This window comes from Helianthus annuus, chromosome 17 (assembly GCF_002127325.2).
Source record: "Helianthus annuus cultivar XRQ/B chromosome 17, HanXRQr2.0-SUNRISE, whole genome shotgun sequence".
Taxonomy (NCBI): Eukaryota; Viridiplantae; Streptophyta; class Magnoliopsida; order Asterales; family Asteraceae; genus Helianthus; species Helianthus annuus.
The window spans coordinates 146,974,581-146,982,827 of NC_035449.2; positions in this window are offsets into that span (position 1 = coordinate 146,974,581).

Below are 8,247 nucleotides of genomic sequence, written 5' to 3' on the forward strand. Positions count from 1 at the left end.
AAGGTACGGTCATTATGAATTTACCGTCATGCCATTTGGTTTACCAATGCCCCAGCCGCATTTATGGACATGATGAACATGATATGTAAACCATACCTGGATAAATTCATAATTGTCTTTATAGATGATATTCTAATTTACTCTAAGAGTAAAGAGGAACACCCAGCGCATCTGCATACACTTCTAACATTGTTGAGAAAAGAGAAGCTTTATGCTAAATTCTCAAAATGTGTATTTTGGTTACAAGAAGTGCAATTCCTTGGACATCTGGTTAATCATGAAGGAATTCATGTGGATCCCACAAAGATCGAGGCAATTACTAAATGGAAAATCTCTGAATCGCCAACAAAAGTAAGAAGTTTTCTTGGACTGGCAAGATATTATAGACGGTTTATCCGAGATTTCTCTAGAATAGCCATTCCATTAACTAAACTGACCTGCAAATCAGTTAAGTTTGAATGGGGACCAAAACAGGAAGAAGCTTTTAAGATTCTTAAGCAAAGGTTAACCAACGCACCCATACTTGTATTACCAGAAGGAACTGAAGACTTTATAGTCTATTGTGATGCATCTAAGTTAGGATATGGATGTGTGCTGATGCAACATCAAAAGGTTATAGCTTATGCCTCTAGAAAACTTAAGAAACATGAAGAAAATTATACAACCCATGATCTAGAATTAGGAGCCATAGTTTTTACCCTTAAGATTTGAAGTCACTATTTATACGGAAATAAATTCATTGTCTTCACGGATCATGAGAGTTTAAGGTATATTTTTGGGCAAAAAGAATTAAATATGAGACAGAGACGCTGGATGGAAGTTCTTAGTGATTATGATTGTGACATTCAGTATCATGCTGGGAAAGCTAATGTAGTAGCTGATGCTTTAAGTCGAAAGTATCATGAAAAACTGAAACGAGTACGTTCTCTCATATTAAATCTACAAGTAGATTTAAATGATCAAATTAGAAAGGTACAGGAACAGCAATCAGGGACGATGCTGAAAATTTAAAAGGAATGATTAAGGAATTAGAACAAGGAAGTGATGGAATTTGGAAGTTCCATAAGAAAAGGATATGGATACCTAAACAAGGAAACCTACGCCACAGAATACTAGAAGAAGCTCATAAGTCTAAGTATACGATACATCCCGAAAGTGATAAAATGTATCAAGATCTAAGAAAGAATTTCTGGTGGATAGGAATGAAAAAGGATATAGCAAACTACGTTGCTAAATGTTTAACTTGTTCACAAGTTAAAGCTGAACATCAGAAACCCTCAGGGTTATTGCAACAATTAGAAATGCCAATATGGAAATGGGAATTTATAACAATGGACTTTGTTACCAAATTACCCAAGACAAGAAAAGGAAAGGATACAATCTGGGTGATTGTAGACAGATTGACCAAATCTGCTCATTTCTTACCAATGAAGGAAACATTCAGTATGGAACAGTTAGCCAAGCTATATGTTAATGAAATAGTTTCATTACATGGAATTCCTTTATCTATTGTATCTGATAGAGATAACCGTTTTACTTCTCATTTTTTGACAAGTTTCCAAAAAACAATGGGAACCAGGTTAAATCTAAGCACAGCTTATCATCCACAAACGGATGGACAAAGCGAAAGTACAATACAAACAATGGAAGATATGCTTAGAGCTTGTGTAATTGATTTCGGAGGAAATTGGGATGACCATTTACCATTAATAGAATTTTCCTACAATAACAGCTATCATACAAGCATTAATGTTGCACCATTTGAAGCACTTTATGAACGAAAGTGCTGAACCCCAGTCTGTTGGGCAGAAATTGGAGAAAAGAAACTATTTGGACCTGAGATAGTGCAAGAAATGACGGATAAGATAATTCAAGTAAAGGAAAGACTAAAAGCAGCACGAGATCGTTAAAAGAGTTATGCAGATAACAGACGAAAACCTTTGGAATTTCAAGTTGGAGATAAGATATTATTAAAAGTTTCTCCATGGAAAGGAGTAGTCAGATTTGTTAAAAGAGGAAAGCTAAGCCGCAGGTATGTTGGACCATTTGAGATTATTAGAAGAATAGGACCTGTAGCTTATCAGCTACAACTGCCAGAAGAAATGGCAGGAATACATGATGTGTTTCATGTATGTAATCTCAAAAAGTGTTTAGCAGACGAATCATTAGTGATACCTCTTAAGGACATAAAGGTAAATGAGAAACTTAAGTTTATCGAGAAACCCATTCAGATTGAAGATAGAAAAATCAAGAACCTCAAAAACAAGAGACTAGTTCTGGTCAAAGTGAAATGAGATTCCCGGAGAGGACTAGAGTACACTTGGGAACACGAATCAGAGATGCAAAGGAAATACCCACACCTATTCCAGTAGACCTCGAGGACGAGATCTAAAACAAGGTGGGGAGGATATAACAACCCTCCTAGAACCCTTAACATGACCCTAAAACATTCCGTATATACCCCGTACGCGAGAAACGGACCCGAAATACCCTTATACTTATAAAAATCAAGAAAAACTATATATATAAGGTTGTCGCGGGCCGTGACCCAGACACCTTTGGTCTTTCACGGGGCGCGAGGCCTAGTGACTTACCGGACAAACAAAACCGCCACGTGTCAACACGTGGCAAGCCTATACTCGGTGACCCAGCAACCCTAAACCCTAGTCTACTCTCTCGCGGGCCGCGAGAGAGTTAGCTAAGGTCTACGCGGGCCGCGAGCCGCCTTAAATCTGGCCTATAAATAGGATCGACGAGCTCATTTGACAATTCGTTCAGAAATCAATTCTCTCTCAATTTCTGTAGGGAAAAATTATACCCGGGCACAATACCCACTATAAAGCGAAGCTTTGCCTTGTTGTAAGTATTATAACCTTGCTATTACCCTACACGATCGATTTAGGGCTCCATAACGCATGTCAAGGCTCTGCCTGACTCAGTCGTTGGAGTTCTATCTCGTGTTACACCCGATTGATTTAGGACTACGTAATGCATGTCAAGGCTCTGCCTAACTCAGTCATTGGAGTTCTATCTCAAGTTGTACGGATAATGTGATTTGGGTTATTTTACTAACACGTGTGCATTATTTAATTTTTAATATATAATAACCAGGAGTTACACCAGGAAGCTTTAGTATCACCTAAGTCAACAATGTAAGTACGTTCACTTTTTCTCACTATTTAAGAGTACATTTTTGGGAGTCAAAATGTTTTACCAAAACCTCAAATGTTTTCAATTACAATTACTGTGAATAAGTCTTTGTAATTCTATAATTGCTGCCAGTATTATGGGGTTTGTATACTGTACTTGATAACCTTCACAATTAGGCACGGGTATCCAATGTGTGATATGACCATAGTCACAGATCCGTCGAGTGGCACGTACTGACCGAGTCATTGTGTAGATATAAAAATTGTAATCGCCCTTAATACTGTAATGTGTATCAACTGGTGCTTTACAAAATGGAATGTACTTGCCAGTATTTCTTGCTGATAAAATGTTTTTAAACGCGTTTCAGGTAACACAATGTGAAAGCCAATAGAAGCCAGCTGGAGAGCACTAAAGGCTTGGAAAAGTGGCTATAAAAGTTACCTAAAAAGGAGTTTTTATTTTCAACAATTAGAATTTATCCCTACAAATGTATTGTCAAATGAACTTGGGTTTATCCCCAACGATTTATCATTATAAAAAGTTTGGTGTTTTACTCTGATAAAAATATTTGCTAAGTACAGTCCTGATGTATTCCGCTGCCAAATTAATAAACACCGATACCACTGATCTGGATATCACGGCACCCTCTCCCAGGGTAGGGGTCGGGGGTTGCGACACTAATAATTTGTTTACTTTGATGTATAATGGATAGCGAGATGCAAGAAGGAATACGGGCCCTCTTCACTGGGACAAAAATTGGTGGTTCGTCCTTTCTCACCTTTTCTATTTCCATGGTAATCTTAAAATGCTTTCTTATTTTATTATGCAATTGTTGGTTTGATTATAAGTTAGCGCTACTTGGATTTTGCAGGTTTATGTTTCTTGATTGTGTGTTTTGGGGGCATGTTATGAGTCTATTTGGATTAGTATTAGATTCCCATGTGTTTGCTCAATAAAATCAGACATTTAGACCACATGTGAAAATGGTCATTTTTGTCTTTGGTCAAATTTTTTGCTTTGATGTTCATTGTTGTAGGGTTTCTTTGTTTCTTTAGATGAAAGTTATGTGATTTTTGGTCAAAACATTGTGTAAAGACTGCAAGATTGGATTTTTCATGATGCTTTATGGTCTTTATTATGAGATGGGTTTTGGAGGGCTGATATAATTTGATTGTTTCGATGACGAGGACGGCCTTAATTTGTTCTTATTAAAGTTATTGGTATAGAAAGGAAATGGAGTATGGACATCGCAATCGTCACAAATGGAACATACAAAAATCTAATATTCGTGGAAACTTAAGATGGCCAAAACGGCTACAAAAGTACTTATTCGTTGATGGGTGGAACTGAATTGTCTATGATATTCTCAATTATCTTGAAAAGTGGAGCATCTTCTTTACTAAGCCACTTTCCAATTGATCATATTTCTTCCAAATGGCACATAGCTAATGTTACCCAAAAAAGAACCGGTTGAAGAACTTACTGAAAACAAAGAGCTGAATGTGAATGGAGAGAAGTTTATGTTTATGATGATTATGTATTCACTACAAGTGCCAGCAAATGCTTTGTAACATTTTTCATCTTCTTTTAACATTAGAACTTTAGACGAAGTAAAACTACTAATCGTTTATAGAGTTTGTAAACTTACTGGTAGAACGGTGCCAAATGTTAGTACACAAGAAGTGTTTAGATACATATGAATTAGGAACATCTTCTTACATTCAACATCGTCATTTTATTCAAGAAAATTACTTTTTACCATACCGTACAAGTAAAAGGCTATATGTTCGGGTGTTCAGAATTACATTTCCATGACGCAGAGATGAGGTTAATGAGGTTTTTTAACAATCAGTTTCGGTATAGAAAGCATATCTATATCAATATTGGATTAAGAACCATCTATATTGAAGCCAACATACACTCTATTTTACATTGTTTTTATTTAATAAACTTTATTTAATTATAATTTTTTATGTTTTATATACCTTATTCAACGACCTATTTTTTTACCCTAGAGAAGATATGGTGGACCAAGGTTACACAACGTTGGGCTACATGATGATGCAAATGGTGGTTGCTCATGATGGGCGTTGTGCTGAACGAGTTTTTCTGTTCATGAAATAACTGATGGTGGAGTTGATGACAAGGTATCCACTTTGTCATTAACTTATCTAATACATCACATTATTTAAGTTTATTTTAATTATACAGTTACGATTATTTAAAATTAAATTCTCGAGCTCGGAAAGCATTCTTGGGTGATAACCTAGTTAAATTATAAGGTAAAATAATATGGTTGAGCTATTGTGATTTATAAATGCTCTTAGGTTCTGATTGGGTTAACAACGCTTTTCGTTGGCATTAGTTGGGCTCATATTTAGTGGGCTCAACTTAAATATGAAGCATATGACAACAATTAAAAAGAAATAGCCTCTCGGCCTACAATTCTCATTAATACACAAGCCCATAAAAATAAATCCTCTATTATTACATCCGGTATTTATTTCACTGCCCTCGTAAATTATTTAAACTAGGTTTTAACCCCGTACACTTAGCGGCGCGCTAAACCGAATCATTCTATAAAGTATGTTAGATATAAAATAACAAAGATGATTAAAAAGTTGAAACAAAGTAAGTATAAACTTTGTTAAAATATCAAAGGCTCATGTGATAAATCGGCAATGCCGAGTAAACCAAAATATATACAGAAGTTCATACAAACCATTTTTTGGATTCTTGGTAATTCTCATGAAGCGCCAAACGATTTGCTCCTTGCGTGGTTGCTGTCAAAATTCCATGAAACTTGTAAGCATTTTAACATAAAACTTTTAGTACTGACCATCAATCGTCTACCGTTCAACATCAAAATGCATAGGTATAGATCATATCAGGATATAAGCATATAATCGACATATTTTATTTACAAGAGATGCATCTAGGTCAATAACTTACAGCTCCAGAATAAGAACTTATAACTTAAATAATTACTAACATTCAGGTTTAGAATGTTGTGTTGGATATATGTATATCCGACCGTAATTAAAGTCAACATAACTAACTCGGTACGATCCGAAGAGTTACACGTTGGTACACGAATCGTATATGTTCACGAGTAGGTATATTATTATTTGTGAAATAATAATAGTTTAAACCCGAGGGACTTAATATTAATTAGATTATTATTAATAGGATTATAATTGTATAATCTTAAAGGGCATTAATGTAAGATTGGGTTTTATAAAAGGATTATTAAGGTGGAAACCCTATACACACTTTTATAAAAAACACAAAACCCTAGCCACCCTCCTAAGCTTGGCCGCCACCCACTTGCCGTCGACCAAGCATCGTCGCCGCCTTCTTCTTGGCCGGTTCTACTCTTGGGTATCTTGTGCTCGGTTGTGAACTTCCTACCAGCGAGGGTTCATTGTAACCCGCGTGTTACAATTCTGGTGTAGTCGTCAAAGGTTGATTACTAAAACCCTCTATGGTTGTTTATTCCTTTTATTTGTTTATACGCGATAACCTTGATCCTGATTGGGAATATTTATTAATCGGATTAATAAATCAAATTTATATAATCGGCTTTTGGTAAATTATATAAACTGCTTCTGCTATTATTCTGATACACTGATTCCCATCAGTTCGCACTGCTCTTAACACGGCATGACACTTTACAGTCGTCAACTAGTTCTTTGAGTTCAAGTAACACTTTACTTAACCAAATACTATAGCCCTGATAATTCTATCAATAAGTCCCTTCTGTATAGAACATTCGTTGATCATAAGACATAGATCATTCATTCTTATATAGTGACCAGCTATTCTCTGTTCTCGTCTTTAATTCAAAGTGGTCTAACGCACTACTTTTAGTCCGAGCGTGGCCACGCATTTATTCAAGTTTTAGTTAACGAAGGCGCCAGAATGTCTAAACTTCTAATCTTATAGAAGTACAAAATTCCATCACCATCATACAACTCCCACTTAACCTTGGATTTCTCCCAACGCTACCTGGATTACTACCCATGTTTCAGGACAATGTTAGATAACATCAAAGATTGTCCTTGATCAATGTAGTTTAATATGTGCCTAAGGAAAAAGGACAGATTGAACATATCAATATCAAAACATCTCATGACTTAGATCCATGGAGATCGTTTTGAAGCGAGTCACATCCAATATCATTCCCTAGTGATATCTGTGAATTTTGATTCTCAAACTCTTAAGTTATTCATCTCATGAATACAATCATCTCAATTCACAATAGTCTTACATTCAAATTCATTCCCATGTAATTTGATCGACTACAAATATTTTAGAATACGCTTATTCAAGGATATAAACATACAAATAATGAACACAGTTACAAAATAATTAAACTTGCATTTAACCAATAAATCAAATATATGTTTCAATGTAACTGTTGTAGTTCAAAATTAAAACACCAATACTAACTACAGATCATGCCCACTGTCTAGCAAATGTAAGCCCTATTTTTCCAGCATGCTCCTCATGTTTAGCTTGAGGTAGAGGCTTAGTAAAGGGATCAGTCAGATTTAGATCTGTATGAACTTTGCTTATTACGATGTCTCCACGCTCTATTATCTCTCTAATATAGTGGAATTTTCTGAGTATATGCCTTGTGGTTTGATGCGACCTTGGTTCCTTTGCAAGAGCAATGGCACCAGTGTTGTCACACAGCATCTCGATCGGTTTCTTTATGCTAGGCACAACGTTGAGATCAGTAATGAACTTCTTCATCCAGGAAGCCTCCTTAGCAGCATCTGATGCAACATTGTATTCTGATTCACAGGTGGATTGAGCAACCACACTTTGCTTCGAGCTCTTCCAAGTAACAGCCCCACCATTCAAAATGAAAACATATCCCGTATGTGATCTTGAATCGTCACGATCAATCTGGAAACTTGCATCAGTATAACACTTAACTGACAGCTCCTCATCCAGTCCTACATATATTAAGAACACGTCCTTAGTCCTTCTTAAGTACTTAAGAATGTTCTTCACTGCCGCCCAGTGACTCTCTCCTGGATTCTGTTGATATCTACTCGTCATGCTAAGAGCATACGAGACATCAGGTCT